Source organism: Chroicocephalus ridibundus, chromosome 3 (genome assembly GCF_963924245.1).
Source record: "Chroicocephalus ridibundus chromosome 3, bChrRid1.1, whole genome shotgun sequence".
Lineage (NCBI taxonomy): Eukaryota > Metazoa > Chordata > Aves > Charadriiformes > Laridae > Chroicocephalus > Chroicocephalus ridibundus.
Genome location: NC_086286.1, coordinates 28325809 through 28344968, shown reverse-complemented (window position 1 = coordinate 28344968; position 19160 = coordinate 28325809). Strand labels below are relative to the sequence as shown.

Here is a 19160-nt window from a genome sequence, read left to right as displayed (position 1 = left end):
CAAGCCTGGCCTTGAATGTCTCCAGGGATGGGGCCTCCACCACCTCTCTGGGCAACCTGTTCCAGTGCCTCGCCACCCTCATTGTGAAGAACTTCTTCCTGATGTCTAATCTAAACCTGCCCTGCCCTAGTTTAAAACCATTGCCCCTCGTCCTGTCGCTACATGCCCTTGCAAACAGACCCTCCCCAGCTTTCTTGTAGGCCCCCTTCGGGTACTGGAAGGCTGCTGTAAGGTCTCCCTGGAGCCTTCTCTTCTCCAGGCTGAACAACCCCAACTCTCTCAGCCTGTCTTCATAGGAGAGGTGCTACAGCCCTTTGATCATCTTTGTGGCCCTCCTCTGGACCCGCTCCAACAGGTCCATGTCCTTCTTGTGCATCTCTCTGTCCATCTTACGCTGTTACTCAGGGAGTCGAAATGAACATCCAGGATAAAAATCCTTATCGTGCGAGTCCTGTTGGCAAGATTTTATCATACATCTTCCCAGAAAGAGCGAAGTTTTCCGTTATCAGAGATCAGTCACGGCATTTCCACTGGGACAGGCTAACCACTACTGTCATATTCTCCCTCCTACAGAACTCCTGATGAGACTGTGGTCAGAGAAGGAACTCATCTGGAAGGATTGCAGACTGGGCATAATGCCGGACAATGCCTACACTTCCACAAGATCTAAATGGAGAGGCATTAAAGAAATGGATATCAACTAACAATTCCTGTTCTTGCACCAAAAATGGGTTAATTTGCTGCGTGAAGAGGGAAAGTTTCCTCTAACAACAGAGTTCCTCTGTCAGTATCAAATGTGGGAGAAGTGGCCCAATGTTATTTTTCTATCGAAGACCCAGGCACGCCTCTTTGACCACATGGAGAGAGCCAGTGAAGGCAGAAGGGGAAGCTGGGCAGCGTGGAGAGACGGCTTGCTAATCCTGTCAGGAGAAAAAGTGTTTCATGTCACTCAACAGCATCTCCATGGGGCAGTTACAGGAGAAGCGCTGACAGCCTCTGAAAGGAATCACATCCAGTCTTCCTCTTGCAGGAAGAGGCTGGCTTTGACACGAAGCTTATAGGCTGGGTGAGATGAAAGTGGGGTGAAGGGACCTCTGGGCTCCATGTAGGATTTCGCCTTCCTCTGCCCCGTGAGGAGACGGAAGAGGAATGCATTAGCAGTCCCGACTGCTTTCAGCTAGCCTGTCCTTTCTGACCCCTTCGCCAAGCAGTTCTGTATCTCTCTCATTCCCCGCCTTTCAAAATTTTGACTTGCTAACCCTGCTGCCAAAAATAAAGACAGAAATAACATCACGGTTGAAAACAATTTCAACATAAGGAAGAGCTGCGGGGACAGACCGGGGATTCTTGCCACGTGACACAGAGTACATACCATACCACTGCACGCACTGATAAGTACATTTTGCAACCAATTTTACAGACTTGTCCTGATTTTCTTTAGAAAACGTTTAGTCGGGCTCTTTCAATCACTGGTGCGCTTGAATGATTTTCAGCAGTACAAGCTGTAAATAAGTGTAGACAAAGAGGTGAAACATCTACAGAAGGGATGAAGTCACCCAAGACGTCAATGAGGTTAAATAAGAATGCACTTAAATCATATAATGAGAGTCTGTATTGGCGCAGAGTTACCAACTCCAATGTACAAAGCAGAAAGCATATAAAATGAAAGTAATTTACATTCTCCTTAAGAGCAACAACTCCTTACTGAGTGCATGGGATTTGCCATCCCCACACCACACCACAGCACTCCAAGGGACAAGGCATTCAGCTGTGACCAAGGACCTAAATCTTCCTCCCAGAAGACACTTCTAGAGTCAAGTTTTTAAAACACATAGGTGCCTAAGGTTACAAATGGGCATCTGGATTTTTAGATGAGGTATTCCTAACCACTTAGGAGGTTTATACAGCATTTTTACTGCAGCACAAGCCTAATTTCTGCCATTCCCTCTGTGACAGCAGCCGCACATCCCTCTCAGATAGCCTTGTCCTTCCCTTCTTGGCCCTCAGCACCCCTATGAAGAGGCAATAACTCTTGCCTCAAAAAGCAAGTGAAAATTGCTTTTTACTGGTACTGAATGACAACACAGAGAGCAGCCCCTTGCCCATTGGTGGGGAATAAAATTCAGAGGTCCAAGTGCTCCTTTGCTTCGATTGTACTTCAACATCACGTTTTCCCCCCTTTGGTGGATTAAAGCTGAAAGGCTTTACAGGAGACATGTCTGTTACAGTGATGTAAACAATAAATAATAATAGGAAAGAGAAAGAAAGACTGATTTATTGAAGGCTATACACTTCTATAAAGTAAATAAATGAACTTTCAATTTAAGCAGACATTTTTACTGCCAAATAAATCTCCTTGCACAGATATGAGAGGAGCAGAGACTTCATATAGTACACAGAAAAGGAAAAGTTTAGAGAAATTCAGATAATGCAAGTGAGCACACAGGGCCAGACTCCTGATGGATGCTGCTGTTTTACACCAACCTAGGATTGTTTATATATTCACCTACCATTGAATGATAATATTATACACTAAGATATAGCAGAAATAAACAAATTGCTTTTGAGTAAGTGAAAAAATAGCCATATGCCTATTCAGCAGCCTTTACATCATCAAAACTCCAAAGAAGCTGGTATTTGTTTTGCCCAAATACGGACTACCAAAACTTTTGAAGTAAGCCCCTGAAGTTGGAAACTGCATCTATTTTTTATGCTTCTAAATGTCCTGCTCTGAAAAACATTTGGGTGCCCAGCAGTTCCCCTGGACCACATAGAGAAGTGGCATTTCTCAGCACTGGATCCCTCATCTACCTCAGCAGATTCTGATGGAGATGGGTTTGTGGGCTGATACGCACACCCAGAACCAGAGTTCAGGTATGATCAGTATCGGCCACTACTTGCCTCATGGTGGAAGTTGCCCCAAAGCACCAGGGGCCAAATTACTGTTCCTGTACAGAGCGCCCCGCCATAAATGAGAACGGACTGGTAGATCTGACGGACCATCACAAGAACAATATTTGCACCCAGCTTACTACCTGAATCAGGCACTGTATTTGGACCCATCCAAGTTTCTAGTGAAGAAGACAGTGACCTGATTTTCTTATCACTTCTGAGAAACTTCCAGGCCAAAACCTGGGGTCTTCTCCTTAATACTCTTTGCTGACTTCTGCTCTGCAGTTTCTATACGGTGCAGTAGTAGTAATATCATTTCCTCAGTCTCCGTGGATTCTTTCAACAACCTAAGGAAAGGGAATTTAAAATCTACCCTCCTGAATTTTCACCAGCTCCACTGTCTCTAACTGTCCTTTCCCAATGAAGCAAATCTTATTTCTTTTTGATCTCATTTCCCACAAAGTCAAAGTACGGTTGATGTTCCCTGAAGTAACATAACAGATATGGGTACAGCTAAAACATGGGAACTTGGGAGTCATTTGGAAAGTTTTATGTATGTGAAATAATTGAATTCACATACCAGTGACTTTTATCTCCAAAATGACCACACAAAATGCTGAGCATGATTCCTAAGTGGTGAGATACTACTGCACTTATTAGGTTTCCATCTGATCTGATGGACAGTCTTAGCAATTTTATAGAATGTGATATATCCCTCAGGCTTAGAGTGAACTTCGACAGGTCGCAATTTTAAAGCTCCAAAACTTGAATTTGTGGAACAGATATGCAAATCTAAAAAATTTTTGGATGAATAAAACAAGAGAGTAAGACAATTATGGGAGAGGAAAGAAACACATCCTGTATGTTTTTTATAATTTTTTTTACTGATTTACTTAATTTTATTTTCAATTAGTTTAAACACCTACCTCTGAGGCTTCTATTTGTTTCCTTAAAAATTAGGAGTCCTAACTTTAAGAGTGAAAAGTGAGTTAAGATTATTCATTATCCAGGTACAAATACAATGGATCTTTCAAAACGTAGAGTAGCCTTTTTTTATTCTCGGCTGATCTATTTGAAGAGCTCTCCCTGTTTTGTGACCACATACAAAAAACCCGCATTTCTGTAGCCAAACCAAGTGGATTGTGAACTTTTCTCCAGACTTGGGATAGGCTTTGGAGTCAGAGTGATGAAATTAAAATGCAATAGGACATTAGTTCACTGAGTTCCTCTGTACCAGTGAAAATCTGTTTTAAGATTTGAAACCGAAGTTAAAAGCACAATAAAGATACAAATTCCTGCTAATCTGAAGCTTTCTCTTTCTCACCTTGTCATAAAAGCCCTTTGTGCCTGTAACCACAGTCCCTTATCTATCCTCCAGACTCTGCCAAAGGGAAGCTGACACCTCATCAGAAGATATCGGGGGAGAATGGTACTGCTTGAATCCTGCCTCTATCTTCAGAATGATATTTTAGTCTTCAAGGGATGGCAAAGGATTTCCACAAGCAGATGGATCAGCATAAAACGTAACCGAACAGCTCATAAACAACTTGTCCTCCTCATAACCAGCTAGTTGGGTTTTTGTTTCGTGTTCTTATTTTTAAGAATTCAGCTGTGACTGCACCTTTGCCTAAATCCTGTGAATTTCATTTCCCCAGCTGCTACCCTGGAATTAGACTGATTTAATAATTATTGTAAATGAAAATGGGTTCTCCCTTCACTGCCAGTATTACTCTGGTTCTGCTGTGGTAGTTGCATAACTTTACAGTATTAAATGTTAGCTATCCCGCTTAGCAGAAGCTAAGCACTACAGTTTTTCTAAGAGATTGGAGTAGGCAAAGTCAGTCACTGCTGAGTGCAAGAGGGTTAAGCCTGCGTAGCTACCGTGTGGTAGAAATCTGTAATGTCTGTAGGACCTTGCAGGGTAAGACTTGGCAGGCACCAGTTACGCGGGAGTAAAAAAAAATACCCTTTTGCAGTAAAAACATACACATAGCCACTTCTTTCCCGCTTTCTTATTCTTTAGCTGTATTTCATTTTTCCACATGTTTACACCACATTTCTGCAAAAGAAATCTTGGACTTTAAAGATTTTTGCTTAGTCATTGGCTTTGACTACTTGTTATATCAAAGTGCAACTTCCCATTGATGCCCCTTTACTCCAGTTTTTGATCTCAGATAAACAGTTCAGCAGGAGCACAGGTAATGATGAATACAGAATAAAGGAAAATGAATGACAGATAATAATGATCTCTATTCAAGAACATCTTTTATTGTGCACGGCACAGTCATTAAAAATAATGTTCTCCTAAATACTCGGGAAAAATGAGACTCGGGGTTAGCAAACCATTTAAGCATGTGCTTACCTTTAAGCCTGCAAAAAGTCTTACAAATGTTAACTGGAGTAGTCATGTGCCTGGAGTTAAGCGTGCTTAGAAATACTTCACTGGACTCAGAGCCAAAACCTGTTTGCATTATGGTTTGGGAACAGCAAAGGACAGAGAACAAAAGGAACAGTTATTCAGAATTTGGACAAATAGCTGTAAATACATTTTTTTGTGTTATTAAGCCGATATTGGCTCTGCTGAGAACACACTGACTGAACACACAGTCCTAATAATCACAGCTGAAAAACACAGACCATGGACGTTTATTGATTTAGACAAGATCACTCCTCACAGGAGAGCAAGCCTCTAGTTTTACAGACCTTTTAATTCCCCGTACACCATCCCTTTCCCTTTTACAAATCTCCTGCTGTGAAACTCTAATGCACTCTTGAGACACTAGAAATCATGGAACTAACTCTGTAAATTGTCCATCAGCCAAAAGAGGAAGCAACTTCCAAGACCAAGGAGTTTAGTTGTCGTTATCCATGCTATGTTTTTGTCCAAGGCATAAAGCAAAGAGAGTCACCACATACCCCCACTCAGAAACTGAACTGCGATTGCAATAGGGACAACAGCTGCACATCGTTGTGGCTTCTACTAGTGCTATTCTTTAGCCACCTCTCCCCGCCCTCCCCGCCAAAAAAGGTACCTAATATCTGGTGTGTCTACTGGCCAAAAACGTCATATCTTATTTTAAGCAAATCCAACATTCCATGCAAATGGAAGTAATTTCTGCAGTACGAAAACTCCTTTCAGAAAATGCTGAACTGATTAGTATTATGGAAAAGTGGAACTAATTAGTACAGTGATACAACAAAAAAACCAAGCTAGAAATTAAAGCCATCCAATTCTTGCAAAAAACGATGGTGTGTTTCCCACATACGCAGCCTTTATGCACACTCATTAAAAGATACAAGGAAGATAATCTTACATCCCCTATCCAACCCATAAACGCACGCCTCTTTGCAAATCCTTAAGGACCAGGACTGTATCAAAAATCCTGTACAAAACGTTCGCTCCTAGGCTTGATTGCTCTTGAGGAACTCACCAAAAGGGCTAGTTTACTCCCTAAAAATGAGGTTCGCTAGCACAAGCCGTATCTATCAGTCAAGCCCCATGCGAGCCTGAGGCAGAGACCTTTCGCTGGCCCTTCACTCCGTGGCAAATTTCACCTTTGGAAAATAGAGGCCACAGGCTCCTCTGAACAACACGTGCCCCTTTTTTTAAAGGAAGACTGTCAAGGCCGCAGGGCCAACTCATTAACCTACCCCCCAGCAGTCCCATCTGGATGGTCTTATCTGTAGGAATTCCGTCGTTCATTTATTTTTTCAACCACCATTTGTGACAGTGTTTCTTAAAAAGCAGGCTCATGACTTATTATTAGCACATGGGCAGGTCAGCGCACAGGTTTATTTGCTGTTAACCAACATCCTAACATGCTGTGTTTAAAATTTCCAAAGGGACTGTGAATAGGTTGTAAAAGTAGGAGGTTGAATTCCTGAAGGTAAGAGCTTATGATGGGACCACTGTCAAAGCAAGTCATATTTTGCTCTGATAACCCACAAAAATTGCTATGCAAAGACACATAGTTCACACAGATGTGAATTCCTGACTATTCCCTTTTTAAAGGTGCTTTGATGACCAGCCTGTAATACTTCAGCTGTGCCACTTAGGGAGCAAAGGGAAAGTAAGCAAGCATTAAACTTTGAAAACGTACAATCCACCCAGAAAAGGTAAAAGAAAGGGAGAAGCTAGCGTCAGGAGAGAGGGGGGAAGGGAAAGAGGTAAGAGAAAAAGACAATATTCCCACCAAAGTATATGCAGCACAATTCCTGCAGGCTATCAGGAAGAATAAATACTCCCATCACTCTTGTCAGGGGCAAGCCCCAAGCACAGGGATGTGACCTATAGGACATTGGCGGGACCGCTTAGAAGGGCAGATCCCATTTTCTGCCTGGGATGTCTATCAGATCCTAGGCTATCTGGTGGAAACACTCGCCAAATTACCTGTGTCCCTTATTGTTGACATACACCGTACGCACACAGCTGGACGCCACATCCCAGGAAATTATTCCTAGTGAAAGAAAAAAAAAAAAATACAGAATCACCTCCAGAAAAGATTATCCACTTGCTCGCTTTCATCTTGTGCAGAGCACTGAAAAGTCTGGAAAGAGATAAATGTCTGTTATACAGGGATTTACACATTTCATCCAGACAATTGACTTAAATTTCAAGCATGAGGCCCGAATTGATCATTTATCAAGTTAATCTTCATGATGTATTTAGTGTCTAACCATAATACCCCCAATTGCTTTCACAGTCTGCAGAGCACCGGCCGGGGGGGAGAGCACCTGTTAAGAATCAAGAACTGAAAAGGAGCTACGCAGTTGATTGAAGTTATAAATATTGGCCCTGATCCTGCAAACACTTGGCATCCACTGAGCACCAGTGTGAACGAAGCTACAACCGGCCGCCTTAGCGGTCTGATGATTGCCTATCTGTTTTAAGCAAGGACCACCTTCTTAGCTCATTGAGAGGCATGCAAAAGGATTAAATGCTCAGCATGGGCCGCTATTTCTATCCTAACGAAACAAAGGAGCAAATGAAGGTAACTTGATTACAGCGTTAACTTAAACTGTTAGGATATCCAGCGGCTTCCTTTCACCGCTAATGCCTCGATATTTAATCATCACTAAGAAACGTTTTGTTTTGATTGTCATTTTTTGTAATGCTCCTGCCAAAAGCAAGTGTTAAAAAAATTTTTTTTAAAAATCACAGCTCACACAGCTCTCCACCCTCACATACAAGATCACCTCTTAAATCATGAGCTCCTCCAGCCAGTTAAGAGTCAGAATCTTCTTTCTTTTTTTGAATGAATGAAAGAAAGCATAACTTCCCAAGTCATACTCTGACTTCAGCAGCACTAGGTAAAACTGTGAAAGCTCTGATCAAAACCAAAGATTTAGTAAGTAAACATCTTTAAAGTTCAATTAGTCATTTCCCAGTTGAAGTCCTGCATTTTAAACTTCAAAGCTAAACATTTTAAATACATTTTCTTTCTGTTAAACTGAAGTACAAATAATAGAGAAAACACTCAAAAACTTTACGTGGGGTTTAGAACACAAATCCTGCCGACTTTGAATAAAATCTGTGCTCCTAAATCTCTTGAACTTATTTCCAAAGTTTTGCCTGCTTTGTAAATGACCACTGCGCACTTTTAATGCTTGCTTTGCCTTTTCAGCTAGACTTTCTGTGTATTTCATCTAATTTCATTTTCACTGAATCTTTCATCTAGATCAGTTTAACTGCCAACAAAGCGGGCAAACTGCTAATTCTTAAAAGCAAAGGGTTCTGTCTCTGCCATCGTAAGTCTAGAAGGGTGAACCTAGAGGCCAGTTTCTTGTCTGCCTGTAATCATCACACATCAATAGCTGTCACTGGAAACGTGCTGAATTACAATACTACATGCTGGGGGGGGGGGGAAAATGACCCCTTAGATCTCTAATTAAATCACCATCTCCCCTCCCTGCAGCTCTACCCTTTCTTTTGATGACCACTTCCAAAATCAGTGGGAGGAGGGGTACGGAGGAGGCTTGTTGGGTTATTTTCGAGACCCCCATGTCAAGAGAGGTGATTTTTCATTCTGATTTTGTACACCACCTGAACACAACAGAATCCTGGTTAAATGCAGAGGGTTTTCAACATTCCTGTAACCCAGTAATTCAATTAACAGACTTGAAGGCCACTGAAGTTATTCTTTGGGATCACTGTGCGAAGAGTTGGGGTGCCGTAGCCCTACAGTCACAGATCCAGAATAATGCAATTATTTCCATTCCAGGCTTCAAAGACCGGTATTTATATACTGAAAAATTGTAATGGAGTGTTTTAATTAACCAAATGAACGAGATGTTCACATTCAAAAATCACTGCTGCATGGATTGTCTAACCTGTACTTCGACACGACATTTTGCTTTCAGCCCAGTAAGCCCAAGTACAGATCACTAACACATGTGAAAGTCAGAAACTGCAGAGGGACCAAACCTGTAAATTTACATTTGTACATTTTTTAACTCTCTGGGGTTGGTTCTGGATTACCTCTGATAAAAAAAAAAAAAAAAAAAAAAAAAAAGGGAAAATGATGATGTCAGAGGGAAAATTCACACATCTGGGGAGCAGGGAAACAATGCTATTTTGTCCATTTATACTCAGGAATGGGTTTTATTTCAAAATGAGAAAAATAAATAAGATCTGTATTAATTATTAGCAATCTGAAAAATAGCAAGAAGTACCAGTTAGGCTATGCAAGGTAGATGGAAAGCTACTTTGGCCTGACTTTTGCTTTCTTTTCTGAGCTGCCGCCTCACTAAGTGGCAAGCAGAGGAGGTCAGAGGCCAAACGAAACGGATAAGCGTCAATGGGAGGCCCTGTGGTGTGACACAAGTGCATAGTGGTATATTGTCCACAGCCCATGAAGAACTTGTCAACAGCTCAGTGAGAATCCCTCAAAGGAGCGTCTACGGTTTCATTGCATCCTCCTCCCTGGAGGCAGTGGCAGATACCCAGGGAAGGAACAGCTATATAAGCAAGATGACTCTCTAGGAGCTCTGCTGCCTTCTAGTATTTGGTTTTATTTATCAGCATAAAGATTATCAGTAGAAAAAAGCTTCCAAATAACTGGAAAGTTCTCTACAAGCAAGAGCAGCTAGAAACAGGTTAGACTAAAAATTAATTCCGCCTTCAAAAGGTAGCTGTGAAAAATAAATACAAATAATATTTGCTAAATTGGCTCACGCTGCATTAAGCCCCTGCAAAAACTTCTTGTGACATCCCAATGTCTGGTCTTTTATGCTCCTGTGAAACCTGAACTTAACAAAGCAGGAGACCAGGCTTCGAGGAACCAGAATTTCCTGCAAGGAAATACTAAGACATGGTGTCCTTTTCAGGAAAAATTAATTATCAAGGTACCCTCTGAAATGCAACCTCTTGCAGCAGGCAAGCTCTCATTTAATTCGTTCTCAGCACTGAATTATCAAGCGCGGCATAAAGAGCATCTACTGTTAAATGAAATTGGTCAAGACTTTTCAATCCTGATATAGAGCTAGTGGAGTTGAACAGAAGAAAATTTGTCTCACAATTCAGAAGAATTCTTGCACTTCCAGAATAACCAGTTAAAAAGTATACAATAGGCACACATATTGCCTTTGTTCTGGTTTTTGTACAGTTCCTAGAAGTAAGAGTAACTGAGTAAGAGCCCAGGAAAGGTCTTTTAGGCCTAGTGTCATACAAGTAATAAATCATCATCCCTATTCTAGTTTGAAAAGAAACCAGGACGTAAGATGAAGAATCTTGAATTGTGTCAGTAACAATACATGCGTTTGTAGGTGGACACGCAGCCAGGTTTATTCATACAGAAACAACAGGACCAATCAGAGAGTTAAAGTATGAAAAAAGACAGACAGACAGACAGAAAGAAAAAAGGAAAGTGAAAGCCAGCAACATTTTGTTCTCTTGGCAGTGGATTTTAAAGAAGGCACAGCTTGTGTTTCTGCAGAACGGGTAGGAACTGGTCTGGGGTTGCAAAGCACATGTTAATGAATGTCCTCTGGTTCTTAATGAATTCAAGCATTCTGCTTTTTTTTTTTATCTTACTTCCCTCCTTCTACCTTACTGACTCTCCCTTAATCATCATTTTAAACACAATAAAATACGCAAGTAATGAAGATGGACCCCAGTACACTGGCCACCTAACTTTAATGCAGCGGAGGAATTTTTGCCATCTGAGAGGCTGAGGCAGGTGGCTATATTACTTTAACTGTTTGTAGTGGCCTATGGGCATTTTGTCAACTTCTCCATCATCTGTATTTTTCCAGATCGGCTGTGTTGAAATAAAGGGGGTTATGGCAGCATGAACAGAAACAGAGAGATGAACCAGAGCCTTGCACTGTAAATACAATGCCATTTGAGGATTGTAGTGTTACACGTTTATGTTCACTGCTCGCAAGGCCAGAGGAGCTCAGACCGTCTCACTGAGCAAGGCAAAATCTCCAGCACCAAGTTTTTGAAGAAATGACTGACAGGGAACCAAACCATAACTCATAGATATTAGAAGAGGGGTTGAGCTGCTCTGAATAAAACACTGCCCAAGTTATAATAAAATAAATACATTCTGATTTGTAATAACAACAGTAACGTACAGTTGTTCAATCCCTTGAGGAGTCCTAAAAACACTGGCAAGTGTCAGTCTGCCAGCCAAGGCTGAGAGCATCCCACATCCGCAAGAGAAGTGCATGGACACTGGAAGCAGCGTTTTCTACTGCCAACTTGAAACCAAGAGTGTCCAACTTGAATCAAGTCTTGCTGTTCACCAATATTGGCACCTGCAGCTCTTGTCAATTCTTGCAGGAACCGTGACTCCTTCAGATGTATGAAAATGAGGGTTTCAGACCCAGCCCAAAAGATGTCTTTGGAGTACAGCTCCTCTGCTCCAAGCAAGACATTTGCACGCTCGTGTCAGAGCTGAGCTGGCAACGTCAAACTGGAGACCCAGCTCCTGGACTGACAGGCCACCATTTCTCAGTCTTTGGAGCCTGATATAACTAAGTTTACAAGTTACTCTTACAAGCACTCAAAAAAACACCAAAACCTTGGCATTCTCTTCCCCATAGTTAGACTGCAATCTTTATATTAAGCTTACCTAAAAACAACCTGACTAGAAGGCAGCTGCCTGCTGAGAGCTGCTGCCCTCAGAGCCAGGGAGCACATGGTGAGCAGGCTCACTGGGAAGCATGGGCTCGCGCTTGGCCACGCTGCTGCTGCCGCCACAGGAGAGCAGCTCAATTCGAGTGCATGTAAAGCACGCTGTGCTCTCTGCACAAAGCCACACTTTGATCACCTGCCTTTAGAAACCTGGAGGAAGCCCCTTGTAAACATAGCACGTGAACCTTTGGCAATAGGAAAGCTTTTTTGCCTTTTTGTCTGAAAGTTTCCCAGTAGGATCCAAAGGCCTGGGAAATCCCAACCGTGCTCATCCTCAGAGGCGATATTTACTGGTTTTTGCCTTGTGAGCCCATTCTTCATTAGCATCAACAGGAGATGGACATAGAAGCTAAGGACCTTAAGGGATCATTCCACTTCTCATCCCTTAATGCTTGAACCCCAGATAAGAACTGCATCTAAATTAACTAGACACAGCTTTCAAATCCACTTTCTAAGCTGACTTTGGTCCAGCTTCTCCCCTCTTCAAAAGGGGGTGGCTTCAGGTTGTGCAAGGTGAATTGGACTGTTTGTCTACCCCCACAAAGACAGCAGAGGTGTCATGTCTCCTGTAACAAAACATTTTAAAGGCGTTACCTTCTCCTTAGACAGGACATGATACAGTCAGATTTTGCCTTGTCTCAGTTTCAAGTAAGAAGTCAAGTTTATTTTTCTGTTTTCCTGTAGAGCAGTAATCCTTCAGAGGAGAGCATTTATTTTTAAAAAGCCAAACTTTTCTTCCTCCATTGCGATGGCAGCCCATTATCAATCTGCACCTCCACATTGCTGCGATGCCTGAGGAGCTCTTCATTCTACAGCACACGAGTATCAGCCCTAACCATGAGCAGTCTGCTTCATATGTGGCACACGTGGGGCGATTTCCCATGGTCACACTGTGCCTGGCTGCGTGACGCACCAGCACGCCGTCATTTGTTACGGGTTGTGGTTCTGAACACAGCTGAAATATCTCCCTAGGATATTAAGAGTGTTAATGGAAGGAAGGAGGAGGAAACCAGAAACATTTTTCTGCAAATCCCACAAAGTATTCCATAGCATTTGCACGATAGAAATAGTCATTCACAAACCTCAGCAACTGTTAAGGGATCACAACACGGAAATAAACTCTTCAGATTTCTTTGTGGAAAATGGAGGAGAACAGTCTTTCAAACAAAAGGATAATTATCTGGCCTCTGAACACAGACAGTTGGCTTGAGAGAACACCCAAATGACTTAAAAGATCCTGTTAAACTTCTGCTCCTCTACCCAACCAAGGCTATCCAGCAAAGAGCCGATCTTGTGTTACTAAATGCAATTTGAGTTCATTGGCACTGTCAGCAGATGCCGAAAGGGGAGTGACCAAGCAGAAAGAGAACAAAATTTACAGGACTTTTATTCACCAAAATTTACGTGAGTTTTATTCACAGACCTGCCGATCCCTGGACAATCATAGTGTGGGAAACCAGAATAATGCACTGAGCTCTAAGGATGAAAACCATGTTGAAAGGACTAGATGTCACTGTAAAATTAAAAGATAAACAACATCTTTCCCTTCAATGGCACCCGTACCATGTGACTCTTAATAAATTATGTGAAAACAGATTTACAGGCTCATGCCCTAAACTTATTCCTTCTTTGATAAGAAAACATGCAAACATAAAGGCCTGGAGAAGAAAATTAAATCCCCAGGACTGGATCATATTCGGAATAAAAACAAAGAGGTTCTTCAAAAGCTAATCTCTCAGAAGTCTCAGTACAACATGATACTCTCTCAAGGTGCAGATTTCTCTACCTTGCTGCTTAAGTATGCTTTACTATGCAGAGCATAACAATAAAGAGCATTTTTTTTTAAAATTCAGTTAAAAGGTAATAAATTACCTTAAATGACAAAAGAAGAGAAACAAGACCCTTGAGCATGAAATTAGAAGTGGTAGGAATCAGATTCTCAGACAAATAGAGAGATGTCACTCTGATTATTGGCTATTAGATGTATTTATTTTATGAAAATCTAGCATAGTGTTTTCTTTATCAGCTACTATGTCAGGCATTTCTGAATAAACATATTCAGATATCCAAAGCAGACCCTCCAATGAAAGGAAGTGAACTTTATCATTACACTGACCTGTAAACGAAGCTAACTGCCAAGAGTATTTCAGGGAGCATCACCCTAATGAAACCGGAGCTGGCAGTCGCCTTCCTGCTGATTTCTCAAATTCCAGAATAATATGAACTGTCCCCCAGGACTTACAGACCCTCCTACCCAAAGCCACTCACACCCTTCCACTCTGTTTTCAGCTGGATGGACCCATCTCTCCTCCCCAGACAATTTGCCTGCAGAAAGGACCACTTAGTTTATACCACCAGCGTAAAATGGGAAACACACCCCATTGCTAGAGCCCACCCGTGGAGTCTGAGATCTGGTCCAGTTAAAGTTGCCACTGTGGAAATACAGAAACTCTGGCTGCTGTGGATAAACGGCTATACAGGAACCCCTGTGGCAACAAACTTGCTGACTTGTGTTTAGCCAGATTGCAGTTTTAGGGCTGGTACTGAAGACAGACGTGGGAGAGAGCTGTAGATGTCTTAGGTTCAAATAAACCAAAGGAGTTTCAAGTTCATATCCCTCTGCGGAGGGTTAACCTCCACGGTGCAGGGAGAGAGCATGAGAGTTACTATCACACATGACAAAGAATTACACGATGACAAGCTCACGCTCTGTGCATTGTCAGAAATCCAGACCCAACGCTTTGGGGCAGCAAGGAACCACTGTTTCTTCTGTAACTTTGGTTTGTAATTTGCACCTCCTGTATTGGAAAAGTCAAGGAAAGAACCAAGAGCTCTGACTTCAAATCTCCAGCTCCACCAAGATGCCATTTCTTTCTCCTTTTATATTCCTGAAAATGAATCTGCAAAGAAAACACCACCACAACCGCTGTTCCCTAACCACAATTAGGGAAAAGATGCAGCCCAGTATCTTTCAAATGCTCTCTTCCATGTCGTGTAATTTGACAGATGATGAAGACAGTAGGCAGTCAGTCCCACCTTTGCATAGACCACAGTCACGCCTTGCACCCTCACGCTGACGGGAGCTTCTGCACACAGCTAGCATAAAAGCAGGGGAGTCGGCTTCCTAAAGTCAGAGCCTGGCACAGACCGCGGCAGGAGAGGACGCCTTAGAAGCGAGGTGCAGACTCTTTCAATTGATAGCTCCTTCCCTGCTGTGGATCCTACACCTTCAAAATCCCTGCATAATGACAGCTGTATGCAACTCGAAGAAGAACAGGAGGACTAATGCACTGCATATTTACTATACCATTTCTGTCATCTTTGGTGCTGAAGTTTTGCCTACCCCTCTACTTTTTGCCTGTCAGCTACCGTGTGTCACAGTTAAGGACCAGTCTCTCAAAGTGCCAAGATTATTAAATGTCTTTCAGCTTGGTTCTTCAGGCATTCATTGAGTAAAGGGGCTGTCCTGAAAGCCTCTTGAATCAAGATCTACACATTACACCCATGAATCAAGATCTACACGTTACACCCACAGTTATTGCCTTTCCCACAGTGTTTCCTCCAATCACCCAACGTTACCTCCAAAAAAAAAAAAAAAAAACCAACAAAAAAACCCCACAACACTAAATACCTGGAGCTTTAAAAAAAAAAAAAAAACAACAAACTAAATACCTGGTTGCCCGATCAGCTTCTTCCTAAAAACTTTTCTGTGGAGCAATCCCAACTTCTGAATCAGTAAGGAAGACTTACATAGGCATTATCTTGCATTCTAGAGGCATGGCTGAACTCACTCCAGCTGGTCACTTTAGGCCAGTTACAAAAGTGCAAATAAAATTTACTTTAGCAAGTAAGAAATTATGGTGTCTATAGCTTAGAAACATACATCTTTAACATGCATTTTCTTCCATTGGACCTGTGGAAAACTTAAAGGATATGAAAAATACCTGCAGGCTGATATCCCAATAGCCCACTCAGCTTCTGTTTTTCCAACAAATAGATTGTTCTTCAGGAGGTAGCCACTAAATATTGAGTGTTCGTAGTACTAAAAGCTGGGTAATTGGGTAAATGAATTAATCTAGAAATTGCTAAATTCTTTATTGTGTTCCACCATTTGTGTATGTGTGAGACTACGAGGAGGAAACTTAGATTTATTTATTTATTTATTATTTTTAATGAAAGATCATTCTCTCACATCAAGTCTCTTATATGTACGCATACCAAAAATTTCTCTGTTCTGGGACACACTGATGACTACTCTTCAACTCACCTTTAATAGTTAAAACTGATTTTTGACATTTTCTTATTTAACTACTGTACATTTATTGGTAATAATCCTAAGAAATTTCTCAAATAATCAAACATGACTGAAAAATAGACTAATATTGCTTTTATTGTTTGAAAAGTACAAGTGCATACACATGATGCAAAAAATATATTAAGTAATCCAGTGTAATCTGGATAATTATTTTAAATGCATACTCTGAAACCCTGAATGTGTCAGCCTACAAGTCCACTTCCTATGTTTTTCTATCTGCAAGATCTGCAAGTAATTTAGTCTTGTTTTCACAGAGCGCAAAGACATTCCATTTGTTTACACTAGAGACAAATTTTACTCAATTGACGCAATTCCATTGATTAAATAATGGCTTTCTTCCTCATTTTAGGCAATTTCGGCCTTATATCATGACATAAAAGAGATAAGTGATTGTCATCTGTGTTCATATTGTGTGACGGGCAGATTATCAGGTATGAGCCTTACTGCCTAATGACAGGACCTTTTCAAGGACTGATTTAGGTCTGAATGCTCACAACCTGTTCTGAAAACTAGGCAGATGATTAAACAAGTCAACAAAGGGTCAACCGTAGGCCAACTACAGGTGATTTAACTGGAGGGAACCTCTAGTAGGTCAAGTGAAATAAAGCAGATATAATTTGTCCAACTTATGCATTAAAAGCACTGGTGAAGACCAGCTTCTGTTTATCTGCCATCTTTGTGATAACCCTTCTTTAACAAGACCGCTGGATGTATCAAGACAGGTTTTTTTAAAAGGGAAAAAGCATAAAAGAGTCTATATATGCCTTATCGGCAGGAAGTTTTATCTCAGAATAAAACACAGAATTCGTTGTTGCATTTAGAAGATAAGAAAATAAGATCCTTAGCAATCCTGGTAAACACAGCGCCGCCGAAATACTTTGACAAGACGACAGGCCTTCGCCCTCACGCGCTTGCGCAGCACGAATCCCAGCAGCGTTACTGCGCCCACCCACAGGCTCTCCAGTACCTTCAGGCGTAACAGCCTAATTTTATGGCCTGGAACTTGTGCGAGGAGGTATCAGCCACCACCACACACAAGCCCCGGGACGGCCGTGCAGAGGCCGTGGAGGCCTTCGGGCAGGAGCGGCGCTGAGAGGGGTGCAAGCACGGTGCCGGCTCACCTGCGCATCGTCTCTTTACCGGCCTACCAGAAAAGGCTTTTTTTATACCTTATTTCAGCGAAGTACCAGTGACATCTAGCGGACGGCTCTCCTGCAGTAGCGAACCGAACGGGGCAAACACGGGCGACCCTCCCGTCTCTTTGAGGGAGGCTACAGAGCGAGGCAGAGAATGCTAGATTTCAAAGGAAACTTTAAAGGTTTTCTAGCCCATCTCCCTGCTCTAATGCAGAACCAACTGTACCTGTGTCGTTCCTAACTCACACTCGCACAAACAGATCTTAAAAACCTGTGACGGAGCCACAGCGGCACCAGCCACGCTTCCCCCTGAGCACCCCAGCAATGAGTTCGACAGTTAATTACTTGCTGCACTGTAAACCCCTTTATTTCTCTCTCTTGACCTACTCATGAAAGGCAGGGAGAGCAGTGAGCGCTTATAACTTGCCTAGTTACCTGGGTGAGCAATTGTAGCATGATACATAAGTGGTCCGGACAGGTTAGTTACCTGCCTAGCAAGTCACTCTGCAACCTCAGCTTCTCACAAACACGCGGTTTGTCCAAAACCGGGTGAAATTTCACAGAGGCAGCAAAACAGCACATCCCTGGCAACGGGACGATGCCCCAGCCAAATTGCAATACCTCATTCCAAAGGGAAAAGCACAAATCCCCATTTCTCCAGATCATTTTCAGCAACAGTTTCAAAAGTAGCCTACTCAAAGTGCTCTGCTCACACTGAAGCTTTTCACTCCAAAACCTATGGTTTAGCAGATGTGTGCGACAGTAGCAGAGACTTTAAGGGACAATACTAAGCAGTTGTAGCTTTAAGTACAACTTACCTGCATTTGCCTATACATAACGTATCAGCAGCTATTGCTTTCCTAAATAACACTGCTCAAATGATATTTCATTTCTTAAAGCATGGTATGGACTTGTTAGGTTTCAGCAGTAATTCCAAACACTAAAACCATCTAAAAGCTATAAAAACAACAGTAATTTATTTTCTGAATAAGATTCTACATAAGCACTTTATAGACACTCCTGAAGCTTGCTTTAATAACACAAAGATTTTTTTTTTCTAAGCCAGTATCCAGACCTTGGCGGTTTAAGCTGCTGTGTGTGCTTCACACCACACAGCAACATCTGCTAGCAGTTAATTTGGAAAATGGGAGACTGTCACCACAAAATGTAGACCTTTTAAAATAAACACAAGAAAAATATTACCAAGCAAAAATAAAACTGCATAATAAATATAAGTGGGTGGTAGCTACACAGTGGTAGAGAGGATTTTATAATAGATCAAACAAATCACCATACTGAAACTGCCCACCACAGTGCCTCTTTCAAGAGACTGCTGTTGTCAGGCTGAGATCTGGGCCTCTCTCTCATTCCCCTTTGCCATTTCTTCCCCTGCAAAAGAAAAAAAAAAAAGTGCTAATTATCTATTTACTTTCATGGGATGGTAATATTAAAAATATAAGCCTCAAAACCTAAATTTCCAAAGTACTCTGTCAGCAAGAAAAGCTCAGTCTTTTCTCTTTATGAGCTTTCGCTATAGAGGAGCAGAGAAGTATGCTCTCTCCCAACATTAGACGAAATATGGCTTAAAAGCAAAGTCAGCACCGAGTTACTGGGCCTCAGTGGAAGTGGTGTTCTCGGACAGACAAAACTGTTTGCATTAAATAATGAAGTCTGGAAA

General features: G+C 41.9%; 1 long non-coding RNA gene across 1 annotated transcript in view; it reads right to left on the bottom strand.

Moving 5' to 3' along the window:
• The window catches only part of LOC134512804 (uncharacterized), a 127773-nt gene that overhangs the window by 103996 nt on the left and 4617 nt on the right, over positions 1-19160 (bottom strand). The window contains exons 3-5 of the long non-coding RNA XR_010070246.1: positions 18792-18871; positions 7283-7349; positions 5255-5353 (exon numbers count right to left, since the gene is read on the bottom strand). This is a non-coding gene — a long non-coding RNA (uncharacterized LOC134512804). The remainder of the gene's footprint in view (positions 1-5254; positions 5354-7282; positions 7350-18791; positions 18872-19160) is intronic.